This window comes from Rhopilema esculentum, chromosome 9 (genome assembly GCF_057945365.1).
Source record: "Rhopilema esculentum isolate cy_ngs chromosome 9, ASM5794536v1, whole genome shotgun sequence".
NCBI lineage: Eukaryota > Metazoa > Cnidaria > Scyphozoa > Rhizostomeae > Rhizostomatidae > Rhopilema > Rhopilema esculentum.
In genome coordinates this window covers 12,789,320-12,815,807 of record NC_142823.1, presented here as the reverse complement: position 1 = coordinate 12,815,807, position 26,488 = coordinate 12,789,320, and the positions used below count along the sequence as shown (strand labels likewise).

Sequence of the window (26,488 nt, the reverse complement as noted above, 5' to 3'; positions counted from 1 at the left end):
TTTCATCACTGCTCTCGATATTGCTTTCTTCTCCAGCCAAAATTTGCTCTACCTCTTCAGGGAAAGCAGCATCTATCCAGACTCTTTGCTGCCTCTGCAGACCATCTGGACAAACACACTTCTGCAATGTAGTTTGATCGCTGGCAATGCAAATGTACTAATTATTGACATTGAGGCAGCAAAGACAAATCTTGAATCTTTCCTTTATTTTCATAAATAATCTTCAAAATCTTTTAACGAATTGCATTTACGTCTTTAGTTCTCTTTCCAAAAATGCTACAGACATATTCGGCTAATTTTGAAAGCAGATCTTCATCAATACTCCACTCAGCCCCTACCCGCGAAAAAACATGAACAAATCTGTTATTCTTTTAAAAGACTTGCCAACAGAGACTTTTTGACTTGCTAAAGAACAAAGAGACATAGTCATTTCCTGTGTAGGAGTGGAAGCCCATCAGAGCCTTTTTGTGTCCATCGCTCATATCAGTGGAACTTAGCTGCAGAATCTTCCAAAAATTTCCTCTGCCATATTCATTTATTACCTTCTCGGGACTCTCTAAGAACCCACTAAGAAACAATATATTTATATCAACATCCCCTCACAGTGAAGAACGAACAACCACAGATGCATCTGCATTCTCGGAGAGCGAGTGTACAGGCTGCAGTAACAATTTGGTGTCTGCTTCTTCTTGATTGCTGCTTAATTGCTCAACAACAAAAACATCCGAGGTTGTGATCTGGTAGCATAATTGATCCATCAAGAACATTCTTCGTGGGCACTGTAATTTCTAATGCAATGACTCTTTATTTGCAGTAAGTTCTTCCTTCACGATTTCTATCAGCCGTGTCTTATTTTCTCCGCTTTTTAGGAATTGACAAATTTTTAAGCAAGTTTCAATTGAGGTGATGTTACAATGACTCTGTCAGCAATACCACTCTTTTCACGCTCTGGATCTTTTGGAGATATTTCCCTGTATGTATCTGCCACAATGTCAACACAATTGTAACCAACTGGTAGCATATCAAAAATGCTCATTGCCAGGTGGTGTCAATATCACAGGGTTACAAAATTATATGACCCAGTTCTCCTAACAACAACAAATATTGGCCATAATTAAAAAATTAACGTTCAATACTTAACACCCCCTCTTAATCTTATGTAGTAATTATATAATTATATATTAAGTATATGAAGAAAAACAAAACGCAATGTTCTCAAATAGTTCAAGTTTAAATTCTCATCAATACTGCAATAAATTTCTTGAGCTTGAAACTGTCAATTTGATTTGTAAAGACAACAGCAATTTTCTTAGCTGTTGGAACATAAATCAGATCCATAATACCTTCTGAAACAATTGATCGAAAAAAAAGATATTTAATGTCTCTATGTTTTGATCTTTGATTTACCATAGCATTTTTAGCTAGAGCTATTACATTTTGGTTATTACAATGCAGTACAAACTTGTCATATGAAGTAAAGTTTGTCATGCCTTTCAATAAATGCATCAAGAATATTGCTTCCGAATTCTTTTAGAAACCACAAGAACTACTACAAAGCCTGCAGGTATGTCACCAAAGAAGGCAGAAACTATGAGAAGAGCACAAAACAACCGGATATGGGTGATGGCTTACGAAGACAAGCAGCAACAAACATTCGAACTATCAACCCGATAGATGAGACTTACAATCGCTCTTCTGTAGAGGAGGGGGCAAGAAAGAAAAGCAATTGTCAAATGATAAAGTTGGGGAAATGGTAATAAGTAGAGACACACACCAGAGTAGAGTTAATGGTGTTATCAAAGCAGCAGAAATTTGAAGGAAATGACACCTTGTTTCATTTTATCATGAACAGAAGAAAGTAGACAAGCTCATTTTGACTGCATGGGAAAAGGCAAACGTTGAAAAAATTATTGCTAGAGCCAAAATGAGTAGAATGGATGTTCCAGATTTCAAGAATGGCAATTTTCCAGATTTCTCAAAATGCTAAAATATTACTGAAACACGTGTGATAAATCTTAAAGATTGCAATGTGCTTGTAAACTTGCTCTAACATGCTCATTGAGTCCTAAAACAGCCCCCTCCCTCCAAACAAGGCCTATATCAGGTGGCCTCTCACTGAAAATCCCCCATTGGAATGAAATGCAAAGTCTTGGGAAATCCACTTGAGCGATGACTTCCATTGATATCAAAGAGCTTCCATTGTCAAAGAGAGATAAGGAGATTCCTTAATGTATGGGATGTGTTTGCATTACTGAGTGTGCAAAATGTGTGCGAACTTGTGCAAAATATGATATCTAGCTTGGCTCCCTCAATAGAAAAATTTTAACGGGGAGTCAATCAGCGGTATCTGATTTGCCAAGAATGCAACCATGGAAATATCAATGCGAATGATGCCATATAGATTATACCAAAACAAAGGATTATCGGTGCATGGTATGGTTTTTGCTCTACCTTTGCTTAGATCTTTGGAAAGTTGTCCTAAATTCCAGTAAAATTTCACGTGGGAAGCGCTCATTCTGCAATCAAAAGATTTGAAAATGGAAATTAATATTGAGGAGATCAAGAATCTTATTGATGACTTTGATAATGGGGGAATAGAGAGGTCTGTAGCTAAAAATATCGATGTTGAACCACTGCCTCAGCACACAAACAAAGAATTGCTGCTAAAGGACAGTCATTTTGTTGAATTGCTGCGTTTGGAGAAGGATGAAATGGTTTACCTTGCAAGGTATGATAACCCTTATAATTTTCGATTGTGTGTAATGTGTTGTTCATTTACTAACCCATCTTAACCCTGTTAACAGTGAAATATGAATTGACCACAATTTTAAAAATGTCATATCTTTCTTTAGTCTTTTTCACACTACACAAACTAGCCTGGGCCTGGCCCAGGCTAGGCCTACCATCTGTTCACACTGCAGCGGCTTTTTTCAAAGTGTGAACGCGAAGTTGGGCCGACCCAAACACTAATCATTGTTCTGGCCTCCTCTGTACTTCATGTTAATCCTCATTCAGTCGATGAGCTCACTTTTGAAGGAAAGAACTCATAAAACTTGAAGCCTATGCCTGCCTTTTAGGTGACCATGGATCTGATTATTAGTTAGTTAGCCTTTCGAGATGTATGACAAATACTACAACCAACATAATGTTATTATCAGGCTGTTTAGACCTAATTTAAAGTTTTGGCTGGCATGCTAAATCTCAAAATTGAAGTCGTTTTTACAACAAGATACTCTAAACTATGTCATTCTTTAATCTATGTCGTTAGAGGTCAATCAAGACCTACTTTGCACTACTAAATAATTACTATTGTAGAAAATTATTTTGATTATGGATAATAATTATAAATATCTATTAAACATATTTTGATTTAGTTGTAGTCTTTAAACAATGCTAGGGCATGCACTAAAAAATTCATATGTTAGAAGCATGTGTATTATTACAATGAGATTTCTTATTTTGAGTTTGTTCTTAAGATAATTGCTATCTCCCAAAACATTTGTGCATGAAACAAATGTGCAGTAGAAATAGATATGCTCAAACCCCTACTAATTTGCTGTCATTCACATTGACACAGAATCTATGAGGAAAGTTCAATCGATACTGTTCAGTTATGCTAATTACTTGAAAGTGCTATTGGAATTTCAATAACTGAATGGCAGAAAATTAGTAACAGTTTATCTTGTCATTATGTGATGTGTATATTCAAATGTTTATGTATATTTGTTCTATCTAACGACTTTCTATTCAATATTTATTAATTCTGAATTAACTGGTTTTGCACAGGTCTTCTGAGGATGGAAACTGCCTTGACAATGCATGTTCTTTGGCTATTTCATGCAGTGAAACATTGGCACATCTACTGCAAGCTTTAACATCTGCAGAGCTTTTCTTATTTCCTGACTTCTATGCGTCTCATATTGCTAATTATTTGGGACCTTTCAACCAAAATAGTGTGATGGAGGCATTTTTTCCAAAATCTTTTGCCTCTATTTCTGTAATAGACAGGACACTCTTTATTGATGCAGTTAGGTCTGAAGCATCTTTGGACTGCTTGAAGAATCGAAAAAGCTCTATTATTTGTTTGATAGCTTTGGCGAGTATTCTAGGGGTACCAGTTCTCTCTTTCGTACTACATGAAGATTCAGATCTCAGTGGCATTTTCAACAACACGGTACATTTCCAAGGGTAAAGCCAAGGCATGACTACACCAATTCATTGTTACTGTTGATTGATACTTCAGAGGAAAATGATTTTAACACGATGTATCAAGAAAATGTACCATCATACCATGTTTCCTCTTTCTGCTGGATCAAGCTATGTGTTAGGAGATCTATTTTTCTCACTATCCCAACCCAAAAAAGATGAAACAGACAAAGATATTTGTTCCACCAACTCTGAGACAGTAGGACACAAACTCTGTCATTCCAAGTGAAACCACTTCAAGTGAAACCACTTCAAGTGTTCAAGTGAAACCGCTTCAAGTGTTCAAGTGAAACCGCTTCAAGTGTTCAAGCGAAACCGCTTCAAGTGTTCAAGCGAAACTGCTTCAAGTGTTCAAGCGAAACCGCTTCAAGTGTTCAAGCGAAACCGTTTCAAGCGAAACCGCTTCAAGCGAAACTGCTTCAAGCGAAACCGCTTCAAGCGAAACCGCTTCAAGCGAAACCGCTTCAAGCGAAACCGCTTCAAGCCAAACCGCTTCAAGCCAAACCGCTTCAAGCCAAACCGCTTCAAGCCAAACCGCTTCAAGCCAAACCGCTTCAAGCGAAACCGCTTCTAGCGAAACCGCTTCAAGCGAAACCGCTTCAAGCGAAACCGCTTCAAGCGAAACCGCTTCAAGCGAAACCGCTTCAAGCGAAACCGCTTCAAGCGAAACCGCTTCAAGTGAAACCATAGAGCCACAAATGGAGCAATTTCGTGAGCCCCCAGAGGCCGATCCAGCGAAAAATCTAAGGGTTGCTTAAGGGCGTTGCCTTAATAGCCATAGTAATGCTACACCCCACTTTTACTCACGGTTAAATGAAGGCAACACCCATCTTGATGAATTAATCTTTTTTAAATTAAGGTACTTAAGCATAACTATATAGAAAATTATCCCTTTTGTTAGAAGCCTATTTGCTAGCATTGCTATTTAAAAATAACACTGCTACCTCTGCAGTTTGTACATCACATTAATCAATGAATGACATTTTAGGTCGTTAGTCAATATTTGATTGCTCTGCAATATTCAGACGCTGGTTCATTTTTGTAAAAAGGCAGCTAAAATGTTTCAAACAAAAAAAAAGCAAAATGAATCATTGCTATTTTAACTGACCATTACTATACGAAAATTGAGTTAAATATCATTGAGTCATGATAAAATGGATTGGGTATACCCTAAGTGCCAGAATCCGCTGTGTCATGATTTTCATGAATGCCATGTTATTGGTTGACCTTGAACTGGTCACATGAACTCACCTCGTACTGATTGACAAAACAATTTCCATCAATAGCAAGTTGTCAACAACAGATGCAACGGATAGCAAGTTGTCAACAACGGATGCAAGTATCACATGAAACAGCAGCGATCACGCCGAATCCAAATGACCCCCTATAGAGAAGGCCTATTTACCATGACTCAATGCCTTTAAATCAATACTTGTAAGAATTTGTTGATAAAAATTGATTGTTTTAATATGTACCTTGTGTTGAAGTAGTACGTTTTTGGGGTCATCTGCATTTGGCAAGAAATGGGTATCAAATTCATTCTGGTAGTAATTACCATACCACCCCAACAACCAAAAATCCTTGGCACCACTTTTTTGGGGGTGCGAATTTTTCTCTGTAAAATTCGATATTTTTGTCGAATTAATCCAAGAAATATTCTGTTAAAACGTTTTGCATTTAAAGCATGGTAAAGGAAACTGAAGGCCGAAGGTCAGAACTTCAACGGGACAGTACTTGAACGTTTGGCATTAGCAGTTCAGCGAACTCATCGATCTGTGTATTTCCACAAGTCACGACACCATTCACCACGCTCTTATCAAAAACTTCTCTCACGATTGACTGAATACTCAAAAGCTCGTTTTCCGTTTCAATTTCTTCAGTCGAATGGCAACCAATAATCGAGAACACCTGCAACAGCAATGACTTTATGTCCGCCATTGCTGCTACACGAACAGGTTTAGTCGCTTCAGTGACAGTTATATTAAATGATTGATAGGGGTGCCCGACATTGCGGAAAACATATCACAGCGTGATGTGATTGGCTCAGTTGCAACTTTGACCTTAGAGGTTGGTTAATAAGGGTGCTCAAGCACCCATAGAATTGAAGTAGCTCATTGGCCGAGAGTGTGGTTTGATGGACAAGTAAAAAAATTGGTTCCAGGGCAGCTCAACATGAAATTTCTAGCTATTTATAGTTTAAAGCAGTAACAGGTTATGCTAACTAACGTATGAACGTATGTCATCAGTTATCTGGAGAATGCATTTACATCATCTAAAAGGATTCAAGACTTTTTCAGAGATTAGAGAAAATGCATTGAATGGTATATCTCCGAAAATTCTGACCGGTGCTCAAGCACCCATAGCACCCCCTAGATCTGCCTCTGGCCCCCTGTGTCTTTCATTCATATACAATGACATTGGACATATCATAACAACCCTATCAACCCTTAATGACGACCAGAGATAATGAAAATTTTGCCTTTTCTGTGCGCATTATTTTTGGTAGGAAAAGAAAATTTGTTTATTCTTGGTTGCAGCACTTTTCATAGCTGGCCTACTCCAACATCTTGATGGTGCTTTTTGTATTCCTTCTATTTTGTTTGTTGTAATGCATATCTCATTTCAAATAGATAAATAATCTCAAAACGGCAAGTACCACCCAAGCCAGGAGAAATTTTGATGTGCATTTTCAGTTAGCTAGAGACCTGGGTGTTCAGAATCGCAAAAGTCAACGGGGATCTGCTGATGCGCCTCGGTACAGGGGGCTTTTCTTCTTGGTATCTTGTGCCTAATGCCTCTACGGAAGAGATTTTTGAATAATTTGTTGTTTTGAACGACCAAAGCATAATCTAACTGAAGATTTTATTTAAAATATATTGGCAATCATAAAGAACAAATTTGGGCATCCTTGGGGGGTGATTTTTCTGGTCAAGTGACTCATTTTACCCTTTACCAAATACGGAAAAACAATTTTCTTAATGTATATTCTTGAAGATTGGTAATTGAAGCATTAGGTGAAAGAAGGGTTATTGATGTGATTTGTGAAACCGCTATTTTCATTTAAAGGATAATTCCAGGCTAAATTTTTTTTGAAGAAACCTATGAATTTTAATGCTCTAAATTCAAATATCAAATTGGTTTTTCAAAATTGCAAAACATTTTTTGGTAATATGGTCTTGAAGGTTGTTTCCGATCAATTCTGAGAAAAGGACGGGACTGGCTGCGCATTATCCCGTGGGTAACGAGTTTGTTCGTTGTTGCCAGTGGGGGAAATTAAGGCAGGGGTAAGCATTACAGGGAAATGAATGCTTCTAATTTTGAACAATGAAGATAATTTTTGTTAATAAAACATCTGAAGAATTTTGTCTTATGCTCTACCCTGCCCCTAAAGTATATCTTGTTGTATCTGTTTTATCAAATAAATAATGGGTTTAGTTTGCCCCCTCCTCCAGAATAAAATTTTGAATTTCCACCATCACTAACATTATAAAATTATTAAAATTGACTTTCTATTTTGTTTTCTTAGCACCTGTCGAAATTACTGAATTGAATTGTTTTATGTTATCTCTTCTTTGAATCCTTGCTAAGCGTGCTTTATGTTTTGAAACCACCTCTGCTTTTGCCATTCTGAAGACTGCTGAAGACAAGAACGTGGGTGTCTGGGCCTCTGCTGGTGCAGCAACAAGTCTTGTTGCTTCCATAAGACTAGGATGCTTTTTTCAAAGCTCAGTAGCCTTTTCCTTGAGTTTATCAACATAATCTATGAAAAAACAAATTTTTATCTTAAATATATATATATGTAGGTTAGCAATTCAAAGTAATGTATGAACAAAATCTAGTGGGGCATGGAACAGAAAAACAAATTAAGATGTTTTCAACATACTTGATCACAAAAACATGAATAAAATTCATATTAAGGAAGCTAGTTCTGAACATCATACATACTGTAAGTAGCTTTCTCCTTGATTGCCCGAACAGTGTCCTCTCCACCCTTAAATTTCCAGGACGAAACTCTCCATCTCTTTTCTCCTGTCCATTTTGTTGCTTGAAGTCTATCAGTGTTTTCATTGAAATGAAGAGCAGCAAGTAGAATCCTGAAAACAGGGGCAAATAAAACTATATAAGAATCATTTATATGCTAATAAAGAATACTGTTTAATTTCAATAAAAAGTTTAAGGCAAATTAAGCTGCAAAGTGCACTGGAGTCCAACTGATCACAATAATATATCCAGCTAAAATAGAATGTCAAATTTACAAGCCTTGTTTTTAAAACAAAAGTTTCAGGTAGGGGAATCATTTGACATGAAGAACCTCATTTATACTGAAATGCCCCCTTTCCTTTGGAGTGCCTGATAGACTGAATTCACAATTTGGGAAATTCCATGAAAATTTTTACCATATTTTGACTGAAACGTTAAGTTTATTTCTGAAAGTAGACCTCCAAGCTTCTACACCTTTAAATTTATACCTATGCCCTAGGAAAATCCTTTGTCAAAAGTTTGCCTGTACCATTTGTTACCTTATATTGTCAGAAATTATTAAGATAAAATAAGTTGTGTTTTCTTTACTGTAACAGTCTTTTCAAACTTTGCTAGAAAGCAAAAGAAAAAATAGCTTCATAGGTTCCAAAACTCTCAGGTTGTTTTCCCCTCTTACTTTTACTAGATTCAATCTCAATTATGATTTTGTCACAAACAAGAACTTACCGACATTTCATGAAACCATAGAAGAAGTGGCTACTCTTAGGAGCAATACGAATGACAACGTTGTGGAAAGATTCCAGTGCACTTGTTTGCTCCAGAGGCGAAAGCCGGGCAATATCATTGACAAGTCTTGTTTTTGTAAGAACAGCCTTAAGCTCTTTGTATCCTTTTTGTCCTACAAATTAAAATAATTTCGGTTACTTGTCTTAATGCTGCATATGGATGAATAAAATAAAGAAATAAAAATGAATGATTTGTCAATGTTTGAAATGGCATACTCACATACTTTGGACGTTTAAAACAACAAATTATTCAAAAACTCGTCCGCAGAGGCATTAGGCCCAAGATACCAAGAAGAAATGTCCCCTCTGCCCTCAGATGCACCAGCAGATCCTTGTTTACCTTCACGATTCTGAACACCCAGGTCTATAGCCCATCAACTGAAAATGCCCATCACAATTCCTTCGGGCTCGGGTGGTACTTTCCTTAGCAACAGCCTGGTCTAATTTGAGGCCCTGGCAGAATTCTTGTCTCTACCAAGGCTAGTTTTCCTCAAATTCATTGGGGGCTTCGAGATAATTCTGGTCTTTACCAAAGCTAATCTATGTACAATACCGTAGGGCTACTGGCAAGCCCACATAGCGGGCTTCATGAGGGAGCTAGTCTTCTGCTATTTAGAAGATTGTCATCAAACATGGGTGGGGGCCTATCACAGACCCACTCCTTTCACGAGAGTTATTTCTAATGTTGTTCTAATTTCTAATGTACTCAGACTGACAGAGAATATGTTACCTTCTCTTCCAGATGCAAAAACATCTATTCTTGCACTGTAACTTACCAAATTGATTCCCGTGGTAAGAACATGTGACAGAATTAGCAGATTTCAGAACCAACGGAAGTTGGCTGTTTGAATGCTGTGGCGTTTCAACAACTTAGTTGACAGATTTTGTACTCATTGATAATGTATTACAAATTTATCTGTTGTCTGTGGTCAATGTATTTGGCATGCTGATAATGTGTTCTTCGGCTACCTGCTGTTCAATTTTGATAAGATATATAGCGTACTGGTATTACAGGAAACCTGGAAAAGGGCAAAAAAGGCTATATTTAAAGAATAGGAAAAACAAATGTCCAAACAACTTTTAAACAGGCTAGAATTATGATATTTTGCCTGAAAAAGCTGGCAAGCCTGGACACAATAAGTTATTTTCAATTGTATATAGTTTGCTTTTCAATATTTTCTTAGAAAAAGCGTTTGCCTTTCAACCCGCTTGAAAAATTGTGCACAAAAGTCTCCATGATGATGTTTCGATGTTACTAAATTTAGGCATTGTTGATAAATGTTTCAGTTTTAAGCAACGGTCCTGCAAGAAGTAGTTATGATAAAATTTCATCATTACTAAATGTTAAATTTTCCACTCATGATTCGATGTTATCTAAAGATAAAAATATTACATGAAGGAGATCGACCAGAAAAGTTTTTGTAAATGTTTTATTGGTTGCCATGCGCTAAATCTACGGAAAGGATATTGCCTTTCAAGAACTTAAATAGTGTGTAGAAGTGTCACCATGTTTGAACTCGGCTTTTCAATTTCAGTATTGTTACTATCTGCTAAATTTTCCATTGTGAGCTTCAAAAGTGGATCTACCTAAGAAACATGTCGAAAAATTTGGAAATTTTTTGTTTCAATGTTTAGATATTTCAATATTGTTGATTATTGTTGTTTTCTAGAGACGGTTTGTTAAATTGTGCACCAAAGTCATCATGTTGATGTCTTTGCGTTGAATTTAAAGTAATAACTCCTTAGTTAGTGAGGTTGGGTTTCATTGTTTTACTTTTTTTTCATACTAGTGCCCAACATTTAAAGTAATATTATACTTTGGAAGCTAAAATTTGGTATAATACATTGTTTTGATAGATGTGAAACCCCCTGAATGTCTTGTAGCAGAAGTGGTTGATACAGAGACAAAACATTCAGGTTTATTTCAATTCTTTTTTCTATATAAATGAAAACAATTTCAACTGTCATAAAAACATAATATCCAACAAACAACTAGTTTTTAAATGATATAAAGTTATTTGACCATGGTATATTTATTGTGAGATTAATGGAAAATTCTGGGTAATATGTTCTAATAATGTAGGTGTAACAATTATGCGCACACATACCTTTTCATAGATGACAACCTTTCATAGATAAAGGTTTTGAGAAGTTGTTCACCATCAAAAGCTAAACACTACCAGTTGAATAGCTTCAATGAGATCTTTCAGTTGGTATCATTCAGTTCTATGTAGACAATGTTTTTTAGAGCAAAATCATCAAAATAATGAACAATGTCGCCACTATACATCACAGCCATGCCTAATTTCAATCAAAACCACACCAGTATATGCCCCTGTATAGACCCTTGAAAATAACCCTTTAGCCCTTAATTCTATCCACAGTAAATGTGAGTTATGATATTAAAGCCCAGAAATAAAAATGCACCATGGATGATAATGATTTCTGAAGCAAGCCACTTTTCTATTGCAAACCTCAACTAATCTTCCATTTTACAATATTTGTTAATTAAAATCGAAAATTTGTTCATAGATAAGCAACTGCAAGAAGAAGTAAACTTTAATCAGGTCCCAAAGTTGTCTAGATTATTTGGTTGGAAATAAAATTGTGTCTAAGAAGTTAGATACAGAAAGAGCCAAAAAGTTTTTTTAAAATCCTGTTATTATTTAAAACGACATTAGTAAAAATTTTAAAATGTCAAAATTAAAAGACAAAAAAACCTAAATATGGACACTATGTTGAGACTGGTATAGGCAACTGGGAAACATTTTTGTAGAAAGAATTATAATTTCAGCGAAAACAGTTAGGTATTTATTTTGTTTTCCCATTCTATCAACATATCAGACAACCAAAAATAAGAATTTAATTCAAGCAAATATACAACTAGGAACATTGAATAAACTAACAAACAGAAATTGATGAAATTTTTGTTGTGTGTAAATAATTATAGAGAATTTTAAAACAATCCTTTTTTGCTCTTTCTGTATCTAACTTCTTACACACAATATAATTCTCTAACTGAATTATCTAGAAAACTTTGGGTCCTGATTAGAATTCATTTCTTCTTGCAGCTATTTATAAAGGCAATTATATTCAATTTTAAGTTACACATATAATGAAATAGAAGATTGGTCAAGGTTCCCAACACAGAGGTAGCTGTCTAAAAAGGCATTGCTGTCCATCTTGAGATTTAGACCCTGTTTACACTGTCCCGTGCAAGTTTGGAACCGTGACAAAACTGTTGCGGTTCGCCCTTCCGTTTACACTAGCACTGTGGAACCGTGACGATTTTGCTCTGCTATCCGGAACAGTTTGGACCCTGCTTTGAAAGCGAACAAATTTTGTACCATCGCGGTTCAGTGTATTTTGAACGGGTCAGTGTAAACACCTATCCGAGATGATTTTGTCACGGATTCACAAAGAGGTCTTTTGAATGGCTGTTTGAGATAATCGAGGCTTTGATTGTGGCGTAATTATGTTGTCAAATTCTGAAGAAAAGGAAATTCTGAAGAAAAGACGACCACAGAAAAGGCTTGTATTGTTTCCCAGTCCAAGCCTTGATTGGACTTTGAAGTTTTGTAGTCTAAAATAACACTGAAAAATTAAAGCCACCTTGTTGTTCGTCCAAGTAAAGTTTTATCGGCCTTCCACTGCATTTTAACTCTCAATAAAAATTCGATTGTTGACTTCGGCGGGAAAATAAAAGCCTTGGTTGACTAAATACAGCTACTTCTAAACAATGTTCTGCCATTAAATTCTGAAGCCATTACACTGTACTGGTACAGTGTAAACAGAACGGCTAAATGAAACAATTTGGAACCGTGACAGTGTAAACACAATTGGTACAAAATTGTCCCGGGACAGTGTAAACGGGGTCTTAGTTTCTAAGCTTTATTGTCATAACTGACAAATACAATGATTAGTACATTGGTGTTTGAGACAAGTTTATACTCAATTGTACCTGTCTCCAAACGGCTTTTTTGATTCAATGTTCATTTTAAAGAAGTGATGCACCGTTTCTCCTCCAATAAGGTAGGCTGCTGCACCTGTTGTTGCCAACTTCCTAGCATTCAGATGAAGCACATTGGTAGCATGTTCCATTATACCCTTCAGAAGGTATGACTTGCCAGTACCAGCTTCTCCCACAATGGTAGTCAACAATTGTTTACCTGTCGAGAGGAACTGTGTAATAAAATAGTAAGCAAGCCTCTGTGAAAGTGACAGAGTCTGCTCAAATTCTGGCAGGTCAATGCGATTGTCATTGACCCTTAAGTTACCTAGATCTGCATGATCTAGATTGAAGTCAGCATCAGTGTCTTCTTCTTCATCTTCGAGTGCATCGGCTCGATGGGCAGTTGTTACCTCATCAATGAACGTATTGAATTCGTCTTCACTGATCCAGTCCATGTCCCGTAAGGATTGTGCCATCTTGCGCAGACGAGCGAGTGAGAACCCTCTTTGCCTGGCATCCTGGAGAGCATGTCATGGCATCGTCTTGCTCTTCAATCAGGTTACGAATGGCACATTCTTCCAGGTGCGTTTTTGACACGTTGTTTGGAGAAATGACAGGCGTTTCTTTCCTCAAAGGCAGATTTAACACCAGCTTCTGCATGTAGTAGTTTTCCTGGTTTTCACCATTCGGAAGGTAGAATCTCCACCGGGCAACAGCTTCAACCTTGCGCTGTTTCCATCTTCTACCCATTCGGTCAACGAGGACTGCCGGACGTGCGTCTGATGTGTCTTCCTCATCATCCTGTAGTAAATTAGAACGACGATTATTATTAGATCTGTCTAATAAATATTTTTCAGCCCAGTCAACGTATAAAACGTTTTCGAGCTGTTGAGGGTGTTCCATGTACTTATCCAAAAGATTAGAATAAAAAATATCATCACTGTCTGGATTTCAAGGAAGGTCCTTCTTACGCTTGACAAAGCCGTATGCAGGTTCAAGGTCTGTAGGAAGATAAATAACCTCCCTATTTGAAGAGCATAGAAAATTACCGAGGTTGTTATGGTCAACTTCCAATCGACCTACCACCCTGGTTCGTATATACTTCTCTGTGTCATAGGCATCCTTTGATACTTCCAGCTGAAAGGAAGGCTCACTTTTAGCAACATGACTTTCTGCTGTGACTTCCTGGATGTTCATGTGTGCTCCACACAGGTAAAGTATTTCCTGATTGTAGGAAACAACCAAAATGTCTTCATGGCATCTGCGACGGGGTAGAAATCTGTTGCCAGCATTGTTCAACCTCTCCTCCTCCTGAACTGGGTATGGAAAACCATACTTACATTTCCTGAGGGGCTTGTCATGAGAACTGGTGAAGCACTTGTCCTTGCGACATCTGTATACCTGTAGACATCAAACAAAAGATTTAAGTGAATTAACAGTAGGGTTTAATTCACTACCCCTGGGCATTTCAGCACAAACCATGTGGTCAGGGATTGTTTTTTCCTCGCACCACACAAGCATATGGTTGTGAATGGCTCCCCTGCCCTGGAACTCCTTACAATCCCACCAGTTGATGACTGTTCCTAGTGGGCCATTAGAGTTGTTGATAACCTTCTCCTTGCACAACTTAAACCTATTGCTGTATGCAGTCACGGTTTCAATTGAATACTCCCTGCTTGGATGGATATCCCGCAGTTCGTACTCACTGTCAACGTCAATCATAGGCTGTACATGACCTGGACCATTAATGATATGGTTCTGTATTTCAGGCCAGTTGTCGTTTTGTGTCAAAGTCACAAAGAAGGTCTGTTGTCCAAGTTTTCTGCTCAAAGCAAGCAGGTGCAACGTTTTACTTTTCCAGTAACTTCTTGAACCAGTTATTGTCGCTGGAACAATTTGTCCAAGTTTGTCATAGAACGTTGACTCGTGTAGCTGTTAGCTAGTAAGTGCCTCTACTCTGTTGACATGCTTGGCCTTTGGAGCTTTTGCAATGTAGAAAAGCTTCATCTTAATCTGCCTGTCATACCAGTGAAAGGAGAAGCTTGGGTCCTTCCGCCATCTGACATTGCCATCTGACATCATCCGGAAATTGGATGCTGGATTGAGATGGATCACAAAACATCTCTTACACTTTTTCAGGAGTAATATGCCCCTCGCCTTTTATTATAAATTCCAAAGTTTCAGTTGTTTTTTCAATACATGCTTTGCCAAAACAAATGAACAAGCTGTTTCTTATTCAGAATATTGAGTGGGAACTGTTTAAATTTAGAATGAAGTTTCCAATAGAGATACTACAATTTTGCTACAGAAGATTTAAGATAATTAAAAAAATTTGCGAAATTTGCGGTACAATATCAAACGGTAAGTGCTCATCCAAGTTTTTCATCAAAGTTTTCAGAGTTTGTAGAAACCTCTAGTTTTATCTCTCAGTATTACCTAATTTCATATTTACGGCTTTGAAATTACTTAAAATGCCCAAAATTGAGTTGTAATCCCCATATGGTTTAGGCCCATCTTACGAATTTGGCCAAATGCATGTTTTCTTGGGCCGTGTATTTCCTTTCTTTTGTTGGGACAGATTCATTTTATGTGTAGATTAGGTCAATACAAGTCTGATGATGTTAAAATTTCTATTAGTCCCAATTGGTCCCCACAGCTAATGGGTGAAATGACCTTTTAAAAATTGTAAATTTTGGCGGGGTTTAACGAACCCGCCATTTAAAATTCCGAATGTTTACATATGTTGCATGTAGGAATGTTAAGTTAAAGTTGTCTTTCAATATTGGTCTTACACTTATTTGCCTAAAACGTGTTTTATTTTCTATGGAGACATATTATTGAGTGCTAGTGTTAAGTAAATCTAGAATTTAGGCTAAAACTCTCCTACCAGTTTGTAAACTTGCACACATAAAGTTAAATGCAAGTTTAGGGGTCATCCAAAAATATTTTCTGTCCCAGTTAAAGCAATTTTGCAGTTAAAGGAGGGGGGGAGGTATGAGTTCAGCTGGAACTTTTAAGAATTCTGCATTTTGCAGAATGGTTTGGTTTTTGCCTGCAATGACCATAGCTAGTTTCTAGCTGTTTCCGAATTTTCACCACACAAATATTTTTCTTTGAAGGCCTGGGGCAAAAATGAATATATATCCTAATGGTGCAAAATGAATCAAGACATGAGAAAACACAGGCACTCTAAAAAAGGAGAGAATTTCCTTTCCTACGTTTAAAACCCATTTCAGAAGCACTCATCACAGCAGATAAAGCATGTCCAGCAAGCAAGACCCTCCAGACCAGGCAAAAAATACTTAGAGAAAACAACTTATATAATTAGAAAAAGCTGGTCGAGCTCCTATTATACCTATGCCTTGCAGTGATACACTGTTTGATGTAATTGCTCACTGGCCTCAGACAGCAGAGAAGAAACATGGATGTTGCTGTCATTGTGCTAATGGATATTCAAAGATATATTGCAGCAAGTGTCAAGTTTGCCTATGTCTGAGATGTTGGAGAATTGCTTTGCTAACTATTATGCAAATAAAACTTTTATAATGAAGCATATATATACTTCTTTTCAAATAATATGCAAAGCACTTTATTATAAACAGAACAAAATGCAACTAATAAAATATGAAAGTTTTCAATTTATGTTAATGTCACAAGTGTAGATACATGTATTCCTACTGTTGATTTTTGATTGATGGAATGTCTTCCAGTGTTAATGTGTATGTATCACAGTTATCTTCCTATAAAGATTAGAATCAATAGATTCAAAGTTTACTTATATTAAACCATCTTTTTTTCACAGTATGGAATTGCTTTTGCTAGGACTGTGAAAAATTTTTTGTGGACTTATTTTGACATACTTGATATGAAGAAATTGCAAAAATTTCATATGATCACATTTAGTTGAAAATGTGCAATATTATGAAAATATATTTTTCATTAATTGAAAAGGCTGGATCACATCAAGAATCTCAATATTGCAAAAGAAAAATATCACCTTTATTCAGAAAACATCAATTTCAGGAAAGAAGTACTAGGTACTTCTGATAATCATATACCTTTTGGTGCCATTAAGACCCAATTCAGCATATTTTCAATAAACTAAACCATAAAAAATAACAAGGAAAACAACAATTGTCTGTAAACCTCTATGTTTCTGAATTGTTTTATGGAATTGTCAACGATTTTCTACCATATTACACAAATTTTGGTGTGCTTATCTTGCATCAAGGGATTAAACTAAAGGTTAGTAAAATGTCCCATGTATAATGGTTTTGTATACATCGAGGAAGGGGATTTAACAAAGTAACATTGGTCAATAAAGACTTTCACTTGGGGAACTTCCTTTAAAATCTCTTTCTCAATCCAGGTCCTTTAACTATTTAAGTGATCTTAACAGGTTTTGAGACAGAGTGAAAAGAATTTTAAATCTGATCTTTTTATGTTTGAAAAAACCTTAGTCATATGCAAAAAAACATAGACAAACACGATGAAGAAAAAGTTCAATAGATAGGAATTATAATCATAATGAAATAGATTTTGGCTTCTTGGTTAGTTTAGTTGTTTATTTCTTTCACTGTAACTCTTTCTAAAAGAACAATTTTATAAACATGAGCCTCAAAGCCAGTTAAAAATAAGAACAAAGTTTTCAAAATAAGAAAAGCCAGCCTTAACCTCAATTTCCTGGCTCATATAAAACAGAATGTAAGGCCTAAATCAATCAAGGTACAAGGGGTTAAATCTTCAAGAATAACATATGAATTTGATATTTCTTGCTCATTGAGCCATTTTTGTATCTTCTGTCAAATTTGGGCTTCTGTGCTCTGTTGTACATGTATACATATATACAGTTTGGCAATGAGATCTAAAAGCTATATATAATCAGTTCAGAGGTAAATGATATATTGTTTTTTAAGTTCTCTGTTTGTCAAGCCCATTAGTTTAGCGTTCTCTTCTATCCGCGAGGTCCCAAGAATTTGAATTTGAATTGAATTGGTGTAAATGCCCTACGCTTGCAATAATCTTTGCTTCGGAGTTGATCGCAATGATAAGCAGCATCCATACAGATGTTATAGCGACTGGATCCAGGGAACCTCTATCCTTAAACCATTGTTCTGACGCCTTTTTGGATGTTAGGTTTTTCAAATGATCGGTATTTCTTGAGATAACAAGTATCTTCTCTGCATGATTTCGTTTGTCGCTAAGCAGAGACAAGTTAACCAGTGCTCTGAAAAAAAAATTCCTCATTGCTACAACCAAATATTGTTGACAACCATCCTAGTACAGAACCCTGTTTTTGGTGTTTGAACAATTCATGTTTTTGATGCCTAGGCCAGGAGAGGTCTGCACGCCAGCTGAGCAACAACGATACTGCATTAAAAAAATTGAAACTAATTGTAAAAATTTAATTTCCAAAAAAAATGTTCCAATTATGTACTTCAGTTCTTTCAATCTGTAAAAGAAGTAAATTTTTATCAAATTTTCTGCGCATGAAGCAAGATACAATACAAAATGAGGCAATTCATGGTTAGGTGGAAGATGCTTTATTTTTTCAGTAGTTGCTCTATTTTTGGTAGACTTATTACAGATGACGATATAGACTTGAGGCAACTCTAATTTGTGGTTAGAAACAAAAATCTGCCTTGCTTTAAACCAATCTGAAGGGTCGTGGGAAAAATTTTCTCCCGCGGTGTACCCCTGGACCCCCGTAAAAAGCTCCAGTTCGCTTTACTTGCCTACCAATTTGCCGCCCTAACAAAAAGATGTATCTCGGTCCTTGCTCGTAGTGTGACCTCAGATTTCTTGTAACCTTTCGTAATTCTCTCTCCGCATGGAAGCCCGCTACTACTCTCGCCAGGCCAAAGTAATGTTTGAAGATCTGGAAACATCTTTCTGTGCTACTTTCCATGATTGACTACTTAAAAGTATATTTATTAAAACAAATGCCTTTGGGCTTTTGACTATGCAAATGTGGGCTTTGGACCGGGACCGGGACCGGGTGCAAGGGTAGCCTGGGCTAGGTAGAGCATTTTTAATCAAGGACTTAGATATAGGGGGGCCGGGGGAGGGCCCTGGCCCTCCCAAAAAATTCAGTACCATAAGTAAAATACTTTTGTATTACTATTTAGTACTTTGAGAAATAGTTAAGATTTAAGTTCATTTTTCACCTCTATACAAGCTTGACCCTATCTAAGCAGGTCCTCCTTTAGTGTACCTGCGTCTCTGACACTTTAAACTCTGCCGGATGATTGTCAACACGTATTACTTGGCCCTGCATGAACTAAAGTTTTTTCTTGCTGTTGCTATTTACCGTATTTTGGCAGGAAATCACTTCCCTTTCCAAGTCTTTGCCTAAATGTCCACCACATCAAAGTTAGGGAAAAGAACTTTGAACTATTTTTTCGAAAAGCAGCAAGAAAGAACTGCTTTTCCAACAAGTTATCTACTAATCAAGATTGCAATGGACTGAACGAATCTAGTAAGGATCCGGGAGATGGGAATATGATTGCAGTTTCTAAACGCAATAGCGTCTTAGGCCTTGGCCTAGTGAACAAGAGAATTGAGAAAAATCAAACTTGAGTTGATGGTTACATCCTAGAAAAATCAAAACATAACGATACTCTCTCCTTTTCAGAAATAGGAGAACGAGCGAATAAACCAGGCACAGATTATGTTTTCCCAAAATGTAACATTGCAGGTCGCCAGAAGTCTTTTCAACACACCCTTCACGCCCCCTTACATGCCGGCTCTGCTGGCCCCCCCGAACAAAAAGTTTTATCTCGGTCCTTGTTTTTAATAATATGACTATAGGGAAATTGGTCCCTACCAACCAAACGCTTTCCATCGTAGTGGGGTAAAAATTCCAAAGTAGTTAAAGGACCTATTCTACTCCTTTGGTGTGTGAACCGTCGAATCAATAGATGGAAGAAGGTATCAATTTGAAATTTGTTTCAGTCAATATACCAAAGCCTACACAAACACGTATTGAATGTTCTTGCAAAATTATTTTTAGCTTGAAAGTTCGGAAAGTTCGAAATATTGATGTTTTCTTCCAGAAAACCTTTACCGTAACGTGAAGATCTGTCAATATCTCGTGTCGTCTGGTAAATAACTTTGCTTTTGTATAGAGGGTCCACGGACTCCGTGATCTTCTCCAAAACGTCTCTAAATTTAGCTCTTCGGGCTTAAAACCTACCAGAGCAACATCTTTAGACCACCAACGGGGCTCCCAAGTCTGTAGAATTCTCCATTTGCATTTTGTGCTTACCCCCACCAAAACACCCAATCTCTTACCCTTTGTCCAATCAAGTCCAGCCAATTTTGATGAAGATATCTGTCTAGAACACCTTGCCTCTTTTAAAAGAAAGGCATCCGAGTTAAGAAAGGGAATGACAGAACGGATATTTTGAATTTTATATTCCCTCGTAAAAACTTTTTTTAGAAAATTAAGGGCAAGGGTGGATGGGCCTGGGATACGATACATTCCGTGCCAGTCCGCCACTGATACTGACCTTGCCTGTCTGACCTGCACTGCTGAGAAATTTTTTTCAGGTCTAAAAGCTGGGTTACACAATCACTTTTTACCATCACTTTGTTCGATATTGGACCAACATGCTAGAATGTGATCGTGTAACATACTAAAATTGTCAATTTTCTCTGCAGAATTAATGCGCCAGGTGCAGAATAAAATCGAGTTCATCACTTTTTTTGAAAGGCGCCGACAAATTCTTACGTCACATAATGTTTTGATGAGAAGGAAACGGCCTAGAGTTTCGAGAAAAGAAGAAAAAGACGTGTATTGTACTCAGAAACATAATTATTAGCAGAAAACGAATAGGAATCATGATTTTGAGTAGATCGAAGAGCAGCACCTTGCAGAAAAATAAATGCAGTTTAATAAAATGCACTCATTGTTTATAAGAAACCCACTATAAGAAACCATTACTTGAAAATGAGAGGCATATCACTGAAAAAAATCTCGTTTGTGATAAAATCACAGAAAGTCTCAAATAAATCAGTAAAATCACGCAAAAACTCGCAAAAATCACTCGAAATCACACAAAATCACAGAAATATTGAGATGGATCACAAAAAATCTCTTACACTTTTTCAGGAGTAATATGCCCCTCGCCTTTTGTCTATAAATTCCAAAGTTTCAGTTGTTTTTTCAAGACATGCTTTGCCAAAACAAATGAACAAGTTGTTTCTTATTCAGAATATTGAGTGGGAACTGTTTAAATTTAGAATGAAGTTTCCAATAGAGATACTACAATTTTGCTACAGAAGATTAAAGATAATTAAAAAAATTAAAACTAATTGTAAAAATATAATTTCCAAAAAAAAATGTTCCAATCATGTACAGCAGTTCTTTCAATCTGTAAAAGAAGTAAATTTTTATCAAATTTTCTGCGCAGGAAGCAAGATACAACACAAAATGAGGCAATTCATGCTTAGGTGGAAGATGCAGAAGAGAAAGGGGAGTACCACACAAAAGCTTCAATTGTAGCAGGCAAGAGGAAAATCTTTTTGTAGAAAAGCTCCTGCTCTCCTTTGGCAATACATAAATCGCTGATATCAAGCAAAACAGATCAAATATCAATTTACAGATTCTCACTTATCATTGACAAGGGGTCTTACTTTGATATATATTACCAATATTCTGTACAGACAGCAGGAACAACAGGAAATGTTGATATATGAAAAAGGTGATAAACTAAAAAGAATATTAGTTTTCAAAAAGAGCCAATCAAGGAAATTACCAATCTTTGGTGCCTCATACTATTTAAATTCAAAAAAGTTGGATCAATATTTATATTAAGTTGGATCAATACATATAAATGAATGTTTCTAACCTCGATTATTTCAAAATTGACCTGAATTTCTTCAGGGAGGGCGGCAAACATGACTTGACTATCATCATTGATGATAGTGCCATCCTCAAGAGCCATGTCTACCACGGCTCCCTGAAGTCTAAGCGCTTTTTTTTCTAGAGAAAAATGAAAATGTCGAGTTTATGCCTAATTTCTGCTGCTTAACATGAGAGGCATACCACTTTTCTTAAAAATTTTACGAGATTTCATAAAGCAATAGGATTATTGGGGATTATTCACGGGTTTTTCTTGATAACCAACCAAAGGATTTCTCCCAAAGGTTTAAAAAATTTCTACGGAGTGATATGCCCCTTGGCTTACCATGCATTCTGCAAAAAGGGCCTTTAACTTATTCCAACAAACTATAATACAAATTGAATAAACTAACACGTTTGTCAAACATTTGGATGCATTTTCTATCTTATTGACTGACAGTGAAAAAACGTAGGTAAAATGGAAAAAATGCTCTGTTAACTGCCAACTGGAACCAAGGCCCTGAGGTTATTATATTTTCCTTGCTTAATCCTTCTGAATTAAATCCTAGTCAGATGGGGATGAGTGTCAATATACTCATTTTTATAAGAAACGGTAGGCTCAATTTTGCGAAAGTTGAGAAACAACCCTACCCAAATTGAAAAAAGCTAAGAAACTTTGATGATTAGCATTTTTTTCAAGTTGACACTCGAAACAGTCTTGAAATTGAACATCACTGTATATTGCAATTCTACACTTGACATGAAGTTTGCATTCATTCTCAGCAAATTGCAAACTTTAGAAGTTTCCATTAAAAAATTTGTTTTCACTTCAACTTGACAGCGATGCTTCAATGAGCTTAACTGTTTACAGATCTCAACAGAGTTAGTGATGCTAGGAAAAAAAATTCTTTGGTCATTTTTTCTTAGTTTATCTTGAATGTGAGTGAACTATTACTTTGGAAGCACGTTTACTTTACTTTGGAAGCACGCTTAAAAAATTCATTACCCATGAAATTTAAGAATCAAGTAAGAAACTTTTGATAGCAAAATAGCCAGAAAATTTAAGAAACTGCCTAAGAGCACGGTACCTTTGTTTCATATAAAAAATACGTGCACCTAGGTATGAAAGTTTTTCTTAAATTTTCCTGTTTTCAACTTGAATCAGATTAATAAACATATCAATCCATTAATGTTATGTACCAGATCAAAATCAATAATCCAAGTTCATATAGCGGGTAAAAGAATACTTCATATAGTTCAACAGCTCTCACCTTTCTCCCTTAGCTCCTCTACACTGTCTGCCTCCACCAGGGCAGTGACCCTCCTACTTCCTCCCTCGTTTGAGAAGCATGCCCAAATCCAAGTCATCTGAGAAAAAAGAGGCTCATCATTCACAAGCAACGAAATTATAGAAAGAAGGTATAGCAAACATGAAATTAACCCAGAATAGTAATCTTTTGCAATGAAGAGCGATTCAGCAGTTTTTTGTGGCAGTAAACGTCTTACCTCTATCACGTTTAGTTCGAACTAAAGCAAATTTCGATTCGACCACCTCCACAGTCTTAACAAATGAAGTGTCAATTAACCTGTTGTTTTTTGAGCGCCAAAAGCTAAGACTCAAGCAAAGACACGTGAATGAGTCTACATCCTGTCGACTTTGTCACACCTCATCAGAATGACCTGATGGCTGTTTCAATTCAATGTAAATTTGTAGAATTTGCACTGAAATTACGCTTCCACTTATAGTATAGTCACAACTTTGCTATAAACTTGCATGTTTGCCACCCACAATAGTGAGAGTTACAAATTTCCTGCTCTTCCCAATAATTATGAACTTGTTCCCTAATAAATAAGGCTGGGCGATGGTCAGTGGCGAAGACAACAGCCAATGCTTCTTCTCTGTGGCCAGGAAAATGCCGGTTGGGGGGGGGGGGGTTGTTTGCAGATGTTTGCAAACTTCAAGGAAGTTGGTCACAGAGCATTAATTAGAAAGTTTGACCAAATCTCAACCTATAATTCATTTATTTTATTGGTCATGGTTGGTCATAGTCAATTTTCTTATAAACCCAATAAATATATTGTAAAGAATCAGCTTTTGCTACTTATGATTTATTTATTGAAGAATTTGCCCAATTAGGACATGCTACTTGCACAATGAAGGCAATTTCTATTTTTGCCAGCCACAAGGTGCCAATCCCAGCAAAGTACCACGCCAAATTTTTATAAAAAATGTTCAAATTTCTTATCAAAAATCTGTAAAAATTTCTTATTTTAGCCCTGTTGATACATTAACAATGGTGATAGGGATCAAAGCCACAAAAAGGAAAACACAAAAAATTGATTAATCAGTTCTTTTCATTTTTGGCCCCCAAGTGACTCAATAATTTTATTTAAATGATTTTTTACTTGTTCCCTCTTTTGAGGGCAGACAGTCCTACCATTCCTTAGCTGCAGTTCATGGTCTTCCTTTCCACAAAAACTACATCTCGTCATGGCTGCTGCTGGTACCTGTAGGAATTATTTTAAATATCAATCATAATGACAACAATAATCAAAATTCTGAAAACTCTGATAAGCATTCACAATATTGTGACCAACTAGAGTTTTTGTAACCAACTATAAAGAAACCCCTCTCTAACTCAGATTGGCAGGGGCTATGCCTCTTCCCCTAGTGCTACCCTCTTGTTTCCCTAATGCTCCCTACATGGTGCTACCACGTTTTTCCTTCCTCTTATGAAAGATGGAATCCTAGTTGTCCATTAACCCCCCCCCCCCTCTCGTCTCTAATGGCTGCCACCGCCCATGCGTATACATGGGGTATTAGTCAAATAATTCTGTTATCTCAATTCCCCAACCTTGAATTTCGTTGCACTGCACCTGTAAATAGTGTTCTAAGTGTTCTGAGAGTATATATTGGAGCCTCTTAATGCTTTAGCGACAAGGGCATAGGAAGCATCTCAAAAGTTAGAGGGCCAGATCATAAGGAGGCAAATGACCACACCCATAGGTGGCCAAAGTTCCAAAAGGTTCCGGGCACTTTTAGATTTGGAAATGCATTTTGGCACTGTGTACCAAAACGTGGAGGGGCATGTGATCATTTGTTGCCTCCATATTATACTGCAGCTAAAATCTTAAAAGTTTTAACATTGACACCTAACAATTTGTTTTTAATGATCTTTGGAAATAGCTTTTTGAATACATTGAATTTTCAAACGAAGATTCATTAGGCAATCATCTGTTTGTGTACATTAAGCTATGCATAGAGGAAGGCATTACCCCAAAAGTTTGAACATGAAGAAGGTATTTTCTTAATACATCTGTTGCCCCAATAACGCCAATATTTATTAAAATAGGTTCTAAAGACTCCATTTGGTAAAATTCACTTTAAATGCAACGTTCCCCATAGCAGGTGTAACTGAGAGTGGCAACTGGCATTCGTAGTGGTAACAACCAGGTGCCTTTTGACATGTGTCTCTTTCGAGGGAAAATAGTTCCTTACTCAAAGTCCCTACTTTCAGACGGCACTTTCAATAAACATATTTATTTAAATTAAATGTATTTTCTTATATGTATGTAAAAAGCAGTTTAAAGGATTTAACTCTAAATAACCTAGTTGGATAAACACCACAGTAAAAGTTTAATTGACTCATGAAGAAAAGATAAGAACTTTCAAATCGTAAATAAAATTTTGCTTTTTGTAAAGAAAAGAAAATTGACAAATTTACCTGTTGCTTTTCTTGGCTCTTGGCTTGGCCAATTTCTTCATGATCTGCTTTTAGGGTCTTTTTTCGTTTTCCTTTAGCAACCCCTTCCTACAATAAAAAGTTAATTTGATTTCGCACGATATTAAAATATACAAAACAACAACTAATTCAAAAGGTTCCTGCATGTACTGATTTCTGCAATATTGATAAGTGCATATAAATATTATGAACATTGCTTAACAAAAAGAATGAGACAGCGGTTTGTCATATATTTGAAACTTGTTTCGAGAATACGATGTTTTGAGGCACCAGTAGACTTTGAAAATATGTCATCTCTTAATTTTGACCATCTCTTGTCACCTCTTACTTACATATGATCGGAAGATGTTGTTGAGCAAAGACTTTAATAGGGACATGATTGAAATCGAGACTTTGTCAAGTTTAAGAAGTATATTCAAAACTTAAATATGATCCCCCTATAGCAAATGTATCTACAGGTCTAAAGCCTTTTTTTTAACTTAACCCAATTGACCAAAATTTCTCAAAAATACAAATTATTCAGGGCCTCATAATTCAAACAATACCTTCCGTTGAACATGAAGAAGGTATTTTCTTAATACATCTGTTGCCCCAATAACGCCAATATTTATTAAAATAGGTTCTAAAGACTCTATTTGGTAAAAGTCACTTTAAAAAAGGTTTCCCCATAGCAGGTGTAACTAAAAGTGGCAACTGGCATTCGTATTGGTAACAACCAGGTGCCTCTTGACATGCGTCTCTTTCGAGGGAAAATAGTTCCTTACTCAAAGTCCCTACTTTCATACGGCACTTTCGATAAACATATTTATTTAAATTTAAATGTATTTTTTTATATGTATATAAAAGGCAGTTTAAAGGATTTAACTCCAAATAACCTAGTTTGATAAACACCACAGTAAATGTTTAATTGACTCATGAAGAAAAGATAAGAACTTGCAAATCGTAGATAAGATTTTGTTTCTGTAAATAAAAGAAA

The 26,488-nt window shown here is 36.4% G+C and overlaps 1 protein-coding gene and 2 long non-coding RNA genes across 10 annotated transcripts in view; all 3 read right to left on the bottom strand.

Moving 5' to 3' along the window:
• Nucleotides 1-6,783: 6,783 nt before the first annotated feature.
• LOC148959732 (uncharacterized) lies at nucleotides 6,784-9,604 on the bottom strand. Its single transcript, XR_016144014.1, has 3 exons — nucleotides 8,914-9,604; nucleotides 8,152-8,300; nucleotides 6,784-7,966 (listed from the first exon to the last, which is right to left on the bottom strand). It is a non-coding gene; the product is annotated as an uncharacterized LOC148959732 (long non-coding RNA).
• An 11,558-nt stretch (nucleotides 9,605-21,162) lies between these two features.
• LOC135693504 (uncharacterized) lies at nucleotides 21,163-24,344 on the bottom strand. Its single transcript, XR_010517014.2, has 4 exons — nucleotides 24,208-24,344; nucleotides 23,041-23,137; nucleotides 21,777-21,910; nucleotides 21,163-21,299 (listed from the first exon to the last, which is right to left on the bottom strand). It is a non-coding gene; the product is annotated as an uncharacterized LOC135693504 (long non-coding RNA).
• LOC135694143 (N-lysine methyltransferase KMT5A) overlaps nucleotides 23,041-26,488 on the bottom strand; it is a 38,630-nt gene continuing 35,182 nt past the window's right edge. For all 8 annotated transcript variants that reach the window (XM_089109997.1, XM_089109998.1, XM_089109996.1 and 5 more), the window contains one exon: nucleotides 23,041-25,581. The gene's annotated coding sequence lies outside the window, so the exon portion shown is untranslated. The remainder of the gene's footprint in view (nucleotides 25,582-26,488) is intronic.